Here is a 17,176-nt window from a genome sequence, read left to right on the forward strand (position 1 = left end):
AAGGAAAAACACCCGTTGAAAAACCTCCACAAGTAGCCAAAAGTGGCAGGAAACTGCTTCATTCATTATGTTTCTATGTAGAGAAACATAACTTAACATTGCAGACCCCACTGTTAGGGAGGTACTCGCTCAAAACCATTTAGAAGTTTGAAAAGTGAATTGAAAAAGTTACAGCCAGGTTATGTATGTTCATAATGGGAATCAGGATTCTTAATACAGGTAGGCAGTGAAGAGAGGTGAAGCCATGGGTAAGAAAGAGAAGCCTGGCAACAGTATTTATGATGGACTGGATGAGAGAGAACAGCTAAGACTTTCCGCAGTCAGCACAAGAAAATGCGTGAATGAACAGGAGTTTTAACTGCATTGTGTTAGGAAGAGGCAATTACAAGCAATGTTTTTAGGATGTAGGCAGCAGTCTGGAGACAAAGTGAAGGTTACGTGACCCACGGTAAAAGAGTGGCTACTCGCAGAGTATGAAAGCATCTATAAGGAAACACTCAAGGCACGGACTATTAAAAGATAAAGAATATCAATATCTATGTGTGGACAAACCTACAACAATAGTTTTGTCCACACACCCCATTATTAGTGGCATAGATTTCCTCACTGCAAACCTCTCAGAATACGTGGATTTCGTTTTACTAAATTGTGTATCCACAGCCTCATCATATGTAAAGTATGCCACACGTATTCTGAGAGATTTGAACTGTATGGAATGGCTGGACACATATATGGCTACTGTAGTTGTCGCCTCTCTGTACACTATTATCCAACATCATAACGTTTTACACTTACAGGCAGTGAAATGCATCTAGATCCAGAAATTTACCCAAACTATTTTAGATTGTATAGGATTCATTCTGACTCATAACACATTTTGGTTTAATATTGTGTATTAATTACTAGACTTGTGCAAACGAACATGAAGAGTGCGTTTTCGTGTTCGTTCCGAAGACACGCCGAAGAGAAGACAGTGGCAGTAAAATGTAGGCGAAGACGAAGACACACACCACGAAGATCTTCGTGATCGTCTTCGTCTACCAGTCTCCCCCCCTTCTAACTTACCGCGGCATCGCAGCAGTTCACGGAAGTGGAAATCCGCAGGTTCGCCATCACGGGTTACAAGGCAGTGCGAATGAGTCTATTGGTTGCCTACAGGGACCTCCAATTGGTTGATGCCTGAGGAAGACCCTGCAGGTGACCAATAGGCTCGCTCGCACGGCCTTTGTAACCCCTGACAGCGAACCTATGGATTTCCGCCCCCGTTAACCCCTTCGATGCTGCATTAGATAACGTGAGCGGAAATCCGTAGGTTAAAGGGCCATGCAAGCGACCAATAGTGTCGTACCTACCCGGCCGGCTGGGGTCCCTCGGCGTTCTTCGCGCCCGTCCTCCTTGTGTGTTGCCGTGCGTGCGGCGCGCACACGAGGGGGCGGGTGTGTCGGGCAGGCACGCCTTCCTGCCACTGTCAGTCCTGATCGGGCTGCCGCTACATGTCAGCGGCGATCGAGGAGACGATCCAGTACCTCTTCTGCCTGTGTGGCGCCGCCGCGTCGCTCGCGGCGGCAGCACAGGCAGAGAGGAGAGTGTGGTTAGCCGCCGCGGACATGTCGGCGGCGATCGAGTGTTCGATCGCCGCTGCCTGTCCACGGTTGCTGTCTCTTCCTCTCCTGCCTGTGTGGCGCTTCCGCGTCATTCGCGGAGGTACCACAGGCAGGAGGGTTTGTTTTGTTTCGTTGCCATCGCAACGACGCTTCTCTTGCGCCTGTCGCGATGACGTCATCGTACCTGCTTTCCCGCCATTGGTCCTATTTAAACTTCCTGGTCCTGTGTTTCCTTGCCCGTTCAACGAGTCCAAATCATTGTTCTCGGGGTGTTTGTTTCGCTTGTGCCTTTTGATTGCTATTCTTGTGTACCAGACCTTGGCTATTGTTCTTTGACTACGATCCTGCGCTGCCCGTCCCGACCTTGGCTATTGTTCCTTGACTACGATCCTGCGCTGCCCGTCCCGACCTTGGCTATTGTTGTTTGACTTCGCTCCTGTGCTGCCTGCCTCGATCCCGGCTTGTTTATTGGATTTGCTCGCCATTTCTGCATTTTGGGTCCATCACCCACGTAACAAATAGGCTCACTTGCATGACCCCTTAACCCCTTAAGGTGCAACAAGTGCACCAGGAGCCTAAAAGTCTGTACGAGCGACCAACAGAGTCGCTCGTACAGACTTTTAAAACCCCAATGCAGATCCCACTGGTCTCCCTGTTCTATCAGTTAAATGTCCGTACAAGCGGCTTTATTGGTCGTTCGTACAGACATTTAACTGATAGAACAGGGAGACCAATGGTATCTGCCGGACAAGTTACGGCACTAGGAGTTTAACAGTCTGTACGAGCGACCCTATTGGTCACCAGCAGGGGGCTCATCTGCCATCAACCATTGGCAGACGAGCCCCCTGCTGACGACCAATAGAGTTGCTCATACGGACATTTAAACTCCTGGCGCCAGAGCTGCTGCGGTACGCGTTAACCCAGTATTAACCCCTTAACCGGGGAAAAGGAAGAAAAACCGAACACGAAGAATGTCCACGAATATTTGCCTGAAGAGAAGACAGGAACAGGCGAATATTCGCGGAATGCGAAGATTCCCCCCCCCCAAAGACGAGCACGAAGAGCCCCCTGGTGCCCAAGTCTATTAATTACAAAAATGTGGTACTACCAAGGGCAACAGGTTTGCACCTAACCATTTATATGGCTAATTGGGAAAACCAATGTATTCCAAATCATTCTAGCCATAGTGCCGACTTGAAAGAATATACCAGTCCCATGTGGGAAAGCAGAAGTTAAAAATAATAATAAAATTACATTTCCAATAACTGCAGCAACCCAGAGAACATTCCTCTCAATGCTTAGGATATCAACATACCTGGGAACTCTCCGGGTTTGACCTAGGAAATCCCGCAGCCGCCAGCGGGAAATCCCGCCGACGTCAGCAGGACCGCCCACCAACATCAGCGGGACCGCCCACTGACGTCAGTGTGCAGTCCTGGCCGCATCCCACAAGGGAAGGATCTGTGTAGCCGGAGCCAAGAAGTTCCCAGGTATGGATATCAATCTGCATGGGTTGGGGCGCATGTACATGGGAAAAAATAATACAAAATAATAGTGCAAGATGTATGAACAGGAGGTTCTAATTGAAAATAAGTTTCACTCACAAACATATGATGTTGAAAAATGATCTTCTTTAGTGTCTTCTTAAAAATTAACAAGTGTTGGCACAACTGATGTTATGCTCAAGTGCTCAAAGGAATAGATGAGATCTTGAGTGGTCTTCAGTCTCAACACGTTTCACCAAAAAGCATTTTTGGCTTCCTCAGGAGAATTTAAAAAAGCTTTAAAGAAGCCGTTTAAAAAGCTTATTTTAAATCAAAATAACAGAATAACAAAAAGTAATGTCTGTGTTCGTGTTCCGTGTACTGACAGTTTTTATTTGTGGAATGCTTCTTACGTGGTCCACTGCCTTCTATGTATTTGATGTAGCCCCATATGGTAGCCTACGGCTTCACTAAGTTCCAATCTAGTCGAAGAGAGAGAAAGCCCCAGAGCACCGCCCCATTTGCGAGTGGAGAGGATCGTGTCCCAAGAGACGCCCCTCTCCCCTAGTCTATATACCTTAATGCTTGATAGTTGGTATGAGGTGTTTGTGCTGATATACTGTGTTTGGTTTTCACCAAACCTTGCACTGTGCATTATGGCAAAACATCTCCACTTTGGTCTTGTCTGTTCAAAGGATGTTGTTGTAGAAGTCTTGTGGTTTGCTCAGATGCAACTTTGCAAACCTAAGCTGTGCTGTCGTGTTGTTTTTAGAGAGAGGTTTTCTCCTGGCAACCCTTCGAAACAAACCACAATAGGTCAGCCTTTTTCCAATTGTACTGTCATGAAATTTAATATTTAACATGCTCACTGAGGCCTGTAGAGTCTGCGATGTAACTCTTGGGTTTTTTGCAATTTCTCTGAGCATTTCACGATCTGACCTCGGAGTGACTTTGCTGGGGCGTCCACGCCTGGGAAGATTGGCAACTGTCTTGAATGTTTTCCACTAATCCTTCTTACTGTAGAATGATGGACTTCAAATGATTTGGAAATGGCTTTATAACCCTTCTCAGATCTATGGGCAGCAACAATTGCTTGCTTGAATCCTGGCTTGGCTAGGTGTTAAATCAAACCGGCAGAAGCTGTGAAAGACCTTTAAAGTTTTAAATCCAAATTCCACTGCTATCAAATTTGCTATGGGCTCTAGCCACAGATCTTTTTGACACCTGGCAACATCCCTGTATTCCAGCCGTGCAAACACACACTGCCATCACAAAGATCCCTCTGCACTGATGTTAGGGAGCACTTTAAGGTAGGATGACCAATCCGGGACAATCCGAACGGTCGTTCATGAAGTTTTCAGCAACTGTTTGGCGCCCCTCACTCTCCTCCGTGAGGCACCTAGCTCGGTCGCGGTGTCGGCATTTCATGCTGATATGATGATCCATCATTTGGATATGATGTCCAAATGACTCAATTCTATTTCAGATCAACGGGGCGTGGCCTGGCAACGGAGCTGCATGGACGTGTGAGAGACGAGCTCCGCCAGCACACGAGCGATATAGTGGCTACAAACATTATTCCTACCGGACAGTGTCTTCTCTGAGTAGCTTCTAGATCCCTGAAGCGGAGAAGATGTCTCCAAAACATGTAAAAAAGACCCCGGATGGTGAAGACCAAGATGGCGACGAGTCTTCCTTCCCGCCATCGCAGCCTGATCGTGCAGATGGTGATGTGGATCTCGAACCAGAAGCTCCTGTGACCGCAGGGATCTTGCGACACATGCTGGATACCACGCAATCCTCGATGACAGATGCCATTATTTAAAGCAGGACCTGGCACATTTGGGGGCACGCACAGAGCACATGGAGCATAAATTTTCTGATTTCTCATCCACCTTCAACGAATTAGTTGACAGACACAATACACTGGAAGATAATTATGCTGCGCTGCTTACTTAATTGGCTGATATCGAAGCTCTCGGCGCAACAATTTACGAATTAGAGGCATTTCTGAAGAGGTGACAGTTGAGGCCCTACATGCATACCTACGCTCCTTTTTCCTTGAGATCTTACCTGACATACCGGAATCAGATCTACGGCTTGATCGGGCACATATTATGCAACGGGCCCATCAACATCCCTCTTTCCCCGCACCGTATACTCACCTACACATCTTTGCGGACCTTTCTTCTGCCACACTCGCTAAACGCCGTACTTTTATTCCGATCACATTAGCCCTGAGGAAAAACCACATTTCCTATAGATGGGGCTTTCCCACAAAGCTCCTAATCACTAAAAATGGATCTCTTCATGTTGCCTGCACACCTATGGAGGGACTGTATCTACTACAACAGTGGCACCTAGTCCACGAAGACATCACATCGTTAGACCAACTTGACTCTGTGCCTGCTCCTCGACGTTCACCCATAGACGAAGATATAACGAGACCCAGCAGAAAGAGGACGACGAAGCAACACCATTCTCGATCCCATGCGAAGAATGCTTCGGTGCCGTCCATTTCTCCCTTTGCTTTGGTCTTCTTTGACTTTTTTTTTTGTTGATGGTTGATGCTCCTACCTTTGCCTTGCGGCATAACCGAAGTCGTTCTGATTTGGAGCTATTGTTATGTTTATTGTTTACAGTTTACTTTCGATGTTGTGGAGATGCTGCGGGGGTCTTCTCCCGTTTTGGGCCCCTCATTTCACCACTCATACATGCATACACACAGAATATTCGTACACTTTTGCCACTTGTCCATTTTTGCACCCCATGGTTTCATGACTCTTTGAATCATACATGTCGGCCTTTTTGAGAGTTTTTCCTTTTTTTTTCATGTTTTACATATTGCCCTACCTGCCCCTTGTGGGCTTTGGGCTCTCCTATTTGTCCCTATACATATCTATAGACATACACACGTTTTCATTTACATTTATTATTTATTTTTATTCATATACCATGCCTTACTTGCCCCATGGGGGCTTCAGGTTTTATTGTGTGTCCCACAAAGGAGCCTACCTCTGAGTTGACTACACACTGCACACACATATGTTTTTGTTTCCAGACAGTTTTATATGCCCTGCTTGTTCTAAGCAAGGTACTGAAATGTTATATTTACACTTGGTTTCCTATCTGCATTGTGTGGGCTTTACTCTTTGTCCCACAAGTGGTTTACCTCTGCAATGAGTATGCACTACATACACACATGTTTATATTCAATGATGGTTTCGCATATTTACTACACTTTGTGTGGGGTATTGAGCTATGGACGCGTACACGTTTCACTCTACTGTCTGTTTCATTTTTAGTTATCACAATATATATATATATAATTTTTTTAATTTTTTTTTCTCATGTTTTACATATTGCCCTACCTGCCCCTTGCGGGCTTTGGGCTTTACTATTTGTCCCGATACCTATCTATTGCTGCGACATTGGTGTACCGCATACACACGTTTTTACTTACATACACTTTCTTCTTTATGATGTGCTTTCTCAAGGGTACTGGGATATCGTTCCATGTGCAATCGGTTTTACTACCTATTTCTATTCCCGACTGGCACAACTAACTATAATTTCTTTCTTTTTTTTTTTTTTTTTTTAAAGTAATTTTTATTTTGTCAATAGAAAAGATGACTTCCAAATAAACTTAAATACAGACAACACACCACATCATAGGTACAGTGTACATATCACGACAACGCCAATGAGCGCGGAACAGGAGATAATGTAAACAGAATGTACCCTAATAATAGGCCCCTGGCACAACGCCCAAAAGACGAAGGCCCAGAAAGGCACACATTGAGCGCACAGAATATCAGCGCCGGTGAGTCTGGAGTAGGTGTAAGTATCGAAAATCATCTCCAGAGAGAAATGCAGAGAAAAGAAAAGAGATAAAGCCAGAAGACCAAAGAAAAGCACCGAAAAAAGGAGAGGGGGAGAAAAAAAAAAAAAAAAGAGATAGAACTCTCAGAAACCTCAGAGCCTCAGCCAGCCGAACAACAGGTAGCAGCCACAGGTCAGATCCACGAAACCGTTGCTGGCGACATCCCAAATTTCTCCATCCACGGTCCCCAGGTGAGAAAGAAAATGTGGGACTTGTCATGCAGGTAAGCCGTGATCTTTTCCATCTTCAGCATATGCCAAATTTTAGCTTCAACGACGTGCAGCTCAGGGGTGCCAGATTTCCATACTTGGGCAATAGCGAGACGGACCGCCGTACAGACTCGAAATATAAGACGATGCGCTGGTTTAGACAGAGTATCCGAAGGATAGCATCTACAGAGAAGAGCCGACCAAGGCTCGGGTCGGAGGGATTCCCCAAGAGCATCGCTCAGCAAACTGAAGAAATGGGCCCATATCGGCACAAGCTTGGGGCAGGTCCACCAAATATGCAGCGGGGTCCCCACCTCGTCACAGCCACGAAAACAGAGAGGGGAATGCGTCTGGAACATACGGTGCAGGCGTGAAGAGGTGAGATGCCAGCGAGACAACACCTTAAAGCAGTTCTCCTGCACAAGAGTGCAGGCGGTGAATTTCCAAATGTTCTCATAAATCTCCCCCCAATCAGAGGAGTCGAGGGCTTGATCCAGATCGGTTTCCCATTGGCTTTCAAAAGAAGGCGAGGACGAGCACTTCACCCCCAAAGCATGGTTGTACAGAAGTGAGATCGCCCCACCGATTTTATGGGAACGCACGCACAAATGTTCATAAAAGGTAGCAACGTAATCCGGAAAGCGCTTGAGGAACTGAAGGAGAAAATGAGAAATCTGGCTGTATCGAAAAGTTTCAGACATAGGTATGTCGTGCAATGAGGCTAGTTGCTGGAAGGAGTAGGGCCGACCGTTGAGGAGCAGATCTCCCACTGTAACCAGACCCTTGTCAACCCACCACCGGAACGGACGAATCTGAAGACCAGCTGGGAAATCTCGATTCTGGAACACCGGTTGCAATCTAGAACCATTGTCCATGAGCTTATATTTGCGACGAACTCGGTACCAGAGAGAGAAGGAATGTAGGAGGGTAGGGCTGTCAGATATCCTGCTTTTATCCAGGGTAGGGAGCCACATAAGCCATCGGAGATTCGCCCCAGAGGAGAGATCAGACTCCAGCTGAACCCAGCGCGCAGGTGAGGGGCGCACCGAGAGGGACAAAAGCATGGCCAACTGAGCCGCAACATAGTATTCATAAAGGAGGGGAGTGGATAGCCCTCCAGCCCTCTTCGACCGATATAGGGTCGATCTAACAAGCCTGCTCCCTCGGCCCTGCCAAACAAACCTCTCAATAGCCCCCTGAAGGCCCGCAATAGCCCTCCGAGGGATCGGCAAGGAGATGGAACGAAAAAGATACAACAGCTTGGGCAACAAATTCATTTTCACCGCATAGATCCTCCCCATAAACGATAAAGCATAGGTGGACCAAGTGGCAAGATTGTGCTTTAGGGTCTGAATTAGCGGCAGGTAGTTGGCCGCATACATCTGGTGATGAGAGGGGGTGATATTAATGCCCAAAGACCGCAGGGAGAAAGGCCGCCATTTAAAATCAAAATTAAGGGAGAGGAGCTTAACCGTAGGGGAGGAAAGACTAACATTTAGGGCATCGCATTTATCGGAATTGATTTTGTAACCTGAAAGCTTCCCGAACTGTCCAAGCAATTGATACAAATTAGGCAGGGACGTGAGGGGGGACGTCAAAGAGAGCAGGACATCGTCTGCAAACAAGCTAAGTTTGTAGTCCCGACCACCCACAGTAAGACCCTTAATATCCGGGTGCAGACGGATGGCCTGAGCTAACGGCTCAATGGCCAGTGCAAATAACAATGGCGAGAGGGGACAGCCTTGGCGGGTACCCCCCTTAATCGCAAAAGACCGGGAGCGGAACGTGCCAATATCCACCACGGCAGAAGGAAGCGTATATAAAGCCTGCGCACCTCGCAAAAAAGCCCCGGAAAAGCCAAAGGCCCGCAAGACCGACCACAAATACCCCCAGTCCACTCGGTCAAAGGCCTTTTCTGCGTCCAGAGACAGGAGCATCATTGGTGACCCGAGTCTCCGACACGAATGGACCAGGTTCAAAGAGCGCCTAATATTATCCGGAGCCTCCCTCCCCGGGACAAATCCCACCTGGTCAGGATGGACCAGAGCGGGCAAGACCTTGTTTAACCGGAGGGCGAGCACCTTGGCAAAAAGCTTCAAATCAATATTAATAAGGGAGATGGGTCTATAACTGGAACAGAGCGAGGGGTCCTTGCCTTCCTTGGGGATCATAACTATCTTGGCTCTCTGCATGTCTACAGAAGGGCACGCCTCCCCCTTGAGGAACGTATTAAATAATGTGGCCAGATGCGGAAGAAGGCAGGCAGCAAAAGATTTATAATATTTAGCGGTAAAGCCATCGGGACCCGGGGCCTTCGAATTCTTAAAACACTTAAGGGCAGCAGAGACCTCATCCACCGTAATAAGGGCATTCAGGTTAGCTAGGGCCGAAGGAGCAAGCGAAGGCAACTTACACTCAGAGAGAAACTGTTGCAGGTCAGACGAAAGCGAAACCTCAGGGGAAGCCTTCTTGCCGTCGTATAGGTGAGAGTAGTACTCCGCAAACCGATCCGCAATCACTCCAGGATCAGAGGTCAGGCTGCCCGATGTAGTCTTTATATGACGTATAGTCCGGGAGCGTATGAGGTCCTGGAGCCTCCTCGCCAACATAGTGTCTGGTTTATTCGCCTTCTCGAAAAACCGCTGTTTAGTGCGGAGAAGCGCTCTGGTAGTGTCAGAGGAAAGCAATAGGTTAAGCTGGCCCCTGGTGGAAACTATCTCCCGCAGAAGACGAGCGTCCCCGGAGCGCTTGTGCTCCGCTTGAAGTCTGGAAAGGGTGGCCCCAAGGTCCTCCATCTGAGAAAGATGTTGCTTCCTCTTGGCCGAGTTCAGAGCCAGGAATTGGCCCCGGAGAACAGCCTTGTGGGCATCCCAGGTAGTGCCGAGGGTAACATCCAGAGTCAGGTTCTCCCCGAAGTAGGTAGTAAGGGAGTGGGTGATGGTCTCGCGAACAGCAGGGTCGAGAAGCAGGGAATCGTTGAGTCGCCAGAACGGTCGCAAGTTCGGCGGGAGAAGGCCGACCAGGGAAATCTCAACCATGGCGTGATCGGACCAGGAGATCTCGTGTATCTTGGATCCTAGAAGCGACGGGAGGAGGCATTGATTGAGGAAAAAATAGTCCAGCCTAGAATACATTCTGTGGGGGTGAGAGAAAAAGGAATAGTCCCGATCAGTAGGATGGAGGAGCCGCCATGCATCAAAGAGTCCACTCGACTTGACAAAGCGCTGCAAGGGTTTAAAAATAGAGGTCGGACATGTCCGGGCTGTCGAAAGAGTCCTATCCATATAGGGGTCCAGAACTGAATTAAAATCTCCGCCAATAACAAGACCACCCGGTGGAGTCGTGAGAAGCAACTGAGCAAGCTGGTCGAAAAACGCAGATGTCGGAGGGCTAGGAGCATACACGTTGACAATCGTGAGCGGCTGATCATTAAGCAATCCGTCCAAACGTAGGTATCTTCCCTCCTGATCAGAGAACTTGTGGAGGACACGAAAAGGAAGTCTCTTATGTATGAGAATGGATACACCATTATGCTTATCTGGAGCTGCAGAATGAAAATGTACAGGAAAGCGCGGATCCCAAAACTTAGGGAGACAACGCTGCCGGAAGTGGGTCTCCTGGAGTAGAACAATGTCAGCTTGGGAGCGGACATAGTGTCTCACCGCCATACGCCGCTTTTGCGGGGCGAGCAACCCTTTAACATTGTGGGAAACTATCTTCAGCCCGGGACGATGTAAGGAAGCCATTGGTCAGAAAGCTGGGCCCGGAGGAGAAGAGAAAAGAGAGGAGAGAAAAAAAAACCAAAAAAAAACACAAGGAGAAAAGGGAGAAGAAAGAAAGAAAAAAGAGAGGAAAACAGAAGAGAGAACACCAGCGGGACAGACCACCAGGAAGAGAACAATACAAGGCAAACAGAATAGACTCAATCCAAATGTGTCTATTTCAAGAGTAACACAGGGGAACCAGGAGGAGGAGGAAAGAACGACACTCCCCCTGGCAACAATCAAAAAACGTAACACATCACCGGTAAGATGGAGCAACAAAACAAACCCGATCAGGGCAATGGGGAGCGACAACCCCTACGATGGACCACGGCTACAACCCCCCCGCAACAGGACCAAACAAACAGTCACGGAGACACGTGCGGAGGAGAGGTGACGTGAGTGCGGATGAGAGAGAAAAAAAAAAAAAAAATAAAATAAAAAAAAAAAAAAAAAAAAAGGGAACATGCAGGAGTATGTGGAAAGTGTGTACGGAGTCGGCGAGGCACAGCGCGCAGGAGGCCGCTAGAGGTGATGCACATCCTGCGGTCAGAGCGCAAGCACTGAGAAGTGCCCAATATAATAAATAAAAAAGAAAAAAAAAAGAAATAAAAAAAACAAGGGGAAACTTGTGCAGACATATACAGGACCCCACAGGCATGGAGCCAGCAGTGCAGAGCCACGCACGTATGCACATGTGTTGACGTGCAAACAGATAAAGAGCGCCGAGTAAATCACATAGTATTGGTAGCAGCTAGACGCAATGTACAGTCCCTGGGCACAGCGGCCACACAGTACCCAGCGTAATAATAATAATAGGCAGAAGAATAATAAAATAAATAAATAGATTTAAAAAAAAAAAAAAAAAAAGTGAAACGTATGCGTACATATACAGAACCCCTCAGGCACGGAGCCAACAGTGCAGAGCCACGCACTCATGCACAGAAGTAGACGTACAGACAGGTAAAGAGCGCCGAGCACAGCACACAGTGTTGGTAGCAGCTAGATGCGATGTACAGCCTCTTGGCACAGCGGCCACACATCACCCAATGTAAGAATAATAATAGGCAAAACAATAACAAAATAAAAAAAAAAAAAAAAAAAAAAAAAAGTACATATGCAGGACACCACGCATCAGAAGTATGGAGCTACGGAAATATGCACATATGGGGCCGCGCAAACACATAGGGATAGGCGGTACGACAGCATGGAGGCCAGTACACAACACGCACATATGCATACAGTGGGGGAATAATAGCAGATAGGCGCCAAAGGCAAAACATGCAACCCCCACACCGGCGAGGAGCACCAACACAAATAAATGCATGACGGCGATGGTGAAGAAAAAAGAAGAAAAAAAAAAACAAAAAAAAAAACGCGTAGTCCGACATAAGTCCCACGAAAATAATAACCGACCGGAACGATAAAAAAAGCAAAAGAAACTCAAATAAACGCGAATCGAGCACTTAGTCATCCTCCACCGGGAGAGCAAGGACGATCCCGAAGGAAGGCCAACAGGTCCCCGAAGCACGCGGTGAGAGAGCCGCAGGGGTCAGCAGAGGCTAAGCCAGTCCCGAGGGAGCTACAGGGCTATCAGCCGGGCGAGGTGGCGAGTGAGGCCGCTCCAAAGCCCGTGGGGAGCGTCCCTCCGGTCGAGGAGAAGCTGCCGTCTCGGGAGGTGGTCGGTCAAGGCTAGCAGGCGGTCGGAGTCCCAGGCGGCGCAGAAACGGCCCAGCGTCGGCGAGCTCCCGTAGTTGGAGAAGGAGACTGCCTTTCTGAACCAGAAGCTTGAAAGGGAAGCCCCATCGATAGGGGACCCCACGCTCCCGCAGGAAATCTGTGAGCGGCTTCAAGGCCCGGCGCTTTCGAAGAGTGGAAGGTGCAACGTCCGCATACCACACCGGGGCAATGCCATCCAGCTCCGGGGAAACATTCCGGGTCGCGCGGAGAACTGCCTCTTTCGTTGTAAAATAGTGGCATTTGAGGACGATATCCCTGGGAGGCTCGCCATGGCCTGGTTTAGGACGCAGAGCTCTGTGGATCCGCTCGAGGCGTAGCTCCTCGTCCGGCACGTCTGGCAGAAGTTGCTGTAGGTAGCGGTGGATGTAGGAACGAATGTCCGTCAGGGTCTCCGGAACCCCCCTCACCCGTAGGTTAGAGCGCCGGGAGCGATTATCCATATCCTCAACAGCATCCTGAAGATCAGCGCACGTGGCCTCCAGGCGAGCAATGGCGTCATCCCGTTCCTGTTGAGCCGAGGTAAGGTGATCAACCGCTGCTTCAAGGTGGACGGTCCTGGAGGCTAGAGCAGTGAGATCCGCGGAAATAGCCGACAGGCCAGCTTTAAGATCGGCTTGTAGCTCCTGCTTCACCGACAACACGCAGGCCTTGAGGTCCGCGATGTCGCTGCGTGTACTCAGGCCTGCTGCATCCGCGCCTTCTAGGCCGTCACCCCGCGCTGCGTCTTTCTTCTTAAAAAAGTCTGGGAGCTCAGAGGAGGCCCCCGGTTTTCCGCCCCTACGGGTGGACATCACGATGCCCGACAACAGAGCAGCAAAAACGATCGGGTAAGGCTACTGGTAGTGGCTGTAAAAGCTATCGTTGCCGAGGGAGAGCAGGAGCTCAGTCAATGTGCGTCCATTTCCCTCGAGCACCAGGACACGCCCCAACTATAATTTCTTTTTATTCATATACATTGCCTTACTTGCCCCATGGGGGCTTCCAGTTCTACTATGAGTCCCACAAAGGAGCCTACCTCCGAGTTGATTACACACTGCACACACACAGGTTTCCGTTTTCAGACAGTTATATATGCCCTGCTTGTTCTGTGCGAGGTACTGTCCGACCTGCCTTGTGTGGGCTTTACTCTTTGTCCCACAAATGGTTTATCTCTGCAATGAGTATGCACTTCATACACACAAGTTTACATTTAATAATGGTTTCTTATATTTTCTATACTTTGTGTGGGGCATTGAGCTATGGTCCAGTACACCTTTTGTTTTTTTTTGTTTTTTTTTTTTTTTTTATTACACGTCATACACAACTACTTCCTATGATATTATGGGATTGCATTACATGTTTATGTGTTGTTTATCTATTAGCTCTTCTGCAGGGCTAGGTTATGTACACTCATCTACATATGAGTTCCATAAATGAGTTTACTTACATCGGTTTTTTTTGTTTTTTTGTTTTTATGGCTATTGTTACTCGGGGTTTCTTACTGATTCCGCTGTACTAGCTTCCCTGTGTCCGGGGATTTCTCATTTACACGTTTTTTGTTTCGCCTGTGTGCCAGCAAGTCCTAGCTACTGCTGGTTTCTTTGTCCCCCTATACGGTTCAAACTATTTCTTGAACACTTTGTGTTGTATAACCATTAGTGTTGTGCACAGCTTGAGTGTTTCTTGAAGTGCTTTTGCAACTTTCATTAACTCCCTTGTTGTTCCTCCCTTCTTGCCCCCCTCCCCCCCTTTTTTTTTTTTTTTCTTTCTCTCTCCACTCTCTTTTTTCATTTCTCCTCCCTTCTCTTCCCTTCTTTTCTTCCTTTTTTTTTTTTTTTTTTTTTTTTTCTTAATTCTCTCTCTTGAGTCGACTTGGTCAGAAGGTCTCTGCTGCTCTCCTACAAAGATGCAAATTACCTTCCTCTCTATTAACGCTCGGGGATTAAATAACCCGCATAAACGTAGGATGCTATTTCAAGAGCTTAAAACGCGTAAGGCTACAGTAGTGTTGATTCAGGAAACCCACCTGGCTAAATCCCAGGCACGTTTATTGGCGTCTAAGTACTATCCCGTAGAATATCATGCACGGGCCGCCAACAAGACTATGGGAGTGGCTATACTTATTAGTAGACAAGTTCAATTCCAGCTGCCGTCTCAGACCTGTGACCCGAAGGGCCGCTACCTTATTGTCCGGGGTTGCATTGACGGTACGCCCTATACTATCCTTAATCTTTATGCCCCCAACACTGGTCAGACCGCTTTTTGTGACCATGTATTTACTAAACTTCATCGACTGCGACAGGGTAGAGTGATTGTTGGAGGGGATTTTAATCTCATTTCTGCTCCTTCCTTGGATTCCTCTGCACGATTGTCTTCTAAATACTTGAAGACTGTGACTGACCAGGGGAAAAAGTTCCAAGATTTACTTCATCAGTACTCCCTTTTTGATACATGGCGTGTATTACACCCTTTAGGTAGAGATTTTTCTTTCTACTCAAATGTTCATTTGAGTTACTCTAGAATTGACATGCTCCTGGTAGATGGGGAGGTCCTGCAGTTGGTTAAACAAGCAGAGATAGGACATATATCGTGGTCGGACCACGCTCCTGTGTGGATTTCCCTGACCAATGGTCCCACCTCGTCACCGTCAGCCCGGTGGCGCCTTAATGAAAGTCTCCTGCAACAGACGGAGGTCTGTGTGGGAGTTGCGGACGCCCTCACTGAGTATTTCTCAGTGCCACTCCGGAGATTTCACCCTCCACCCTATGGCTTGCCCATAAAGCAGTTTTAAGGGGTCATCTCATTAAAATTGCGTCTGCCCAAAAGAAGCAGAGATTACGCACGATTTCAGAGCTTACTGACCGCCTGGTGTCCTTGGAGCTTTCCAACAAAAAAGCTTCTTGGTCCAAAGATACTCAAGATCAGATACGGGAGATTAAAGCCGAACTGCACAAGTTACAGCTCCATTACACAGAACTCGCGTTGCGTCGGCTTCATCTGCAGTATTATGCGAAAGGGAATCGAGCTGATTCCTTGTTAGCTCATAAGCTCCGACTCCAGACATCTTCTTGTACTACCCATTACCTACAGACTCCTCAAGGTGTGAGAGTGTATAATCCTAAAGAGATCGCTGACACGTTCGCGACATATTATGCCTCTTTATATAATCTCCGTCTACAGACGGATTTACCGCAACCGAGTAACCTGAGGAGATTACTGAATTTCTTGCTTCCCTACCCATCCCTCGGCTTCCAGTAGATCAATGGGAGGCTTTGATAGCACCACCAACGCCCGATGAAGTGGAACGTACTATTGCCAGCTTAAAATCTCACAAAGCCCCGGGTCCCGACGGTTTTTTATTATAATCTTTATTATAAAAAATTTAAATCTATCTTAGCTCCCCATTTAAGTGATCTTTTTTCTAGTTTTTTGGATTCTACCCCCCTCCCTGGGGAAATGTCGGAGGTTTACGTAGTCACCGTTCCTAAACCCGGAAAATCCCCTTCAGATTGTGTAAATTATAGACCTATATCTCTGTTGAACACACCCTTACGAAAAATTACTGCAGTTTTTTCTGAAGTAATACTGCAGTTTTTTGGACATGAAAAAACTGCAATACTGCACTTTTACTGCAGTATTACTGCACATTTTCTGCACTTTTACTGCAGTATTACTGCACATTTACTGCACTTTTTTTTTTATACTGCAAACCTACAGTTGTACTTCAAAGTACTGTAGCTTTATTGCATTTGTACTTCCGTACAAAAATAACTGCAGTACAACTGCAGTACAGTGAAGTACAAATGCAGTAAAAGTGCAGTAAATGTGAAGTAATACTGCAGTAAAAGTGCAGTATTGCAGTTTTTTCATGTCCAAAAAACTGCAGTATTACTTCAGAAAAACTGCAGTATTTTTTTTGTAAGGGCAGACATTAAACTTTATTCCAAATTACTTGCTAATCGTCTCAATACCATGCTTCCTGCCCTGATCCGAAATGATCAGGTGGGTTTTATCCTGGGTCGGCAACCGTCGGATAACACTATCACCCATCTCGCAAAGTCAGAAAATAAACCATGTGTGATGCTTTCTCTGGACGCGGAGAAGGCATTCGACCGCCTTCATTGGGGGTACTTGCTTTCTACGTTGAGGGCTTTTGGCTTACCTGACAAATTTGTTGACGCAGTCGCGGTTCTCTACGATCAGCCTCGAGCACGGGTCTGTACATCTGGCTTTCTTTCAGAGCCCTTCGCTATTAGTAATGGTACTCGTCAGGGGTGCCCACTCTCGCCACTGATATTTGCTCTGGCCATGGAACCACTGGCGATTGCCATCAGAAATCACCCAGACATTACGGGCTTTCCTATACGCTCAATTGACTCTAAGATTTGTCTGTACGCGGATGATGTCCTCCTGACACTTACTAACCCAGCCATCTCTCTCCCGAATTTACATGCGCTATTGACTTCTTTTGACAATCTCTCATATTATAAAGTTAATTGGCACAAAACGCAGGCCC

This window comes from Sceloporus occidentalis, unplaced genomic scaffold (genome assembly GCF_023333645.1).
Source record: "Sceloporus occidentalis isolate IW3139 unplaced genomic scaffold, rSceOcc1.0.p SCAF_44, whole genome shotgun sequence".
Taxonomy (NCBI): Eukaryota; Metazoa; Chordata; class Lepidosauria; order Squamata; family Phrynosomatidae; genus Sceloporus; species Sceloporus occidentalis.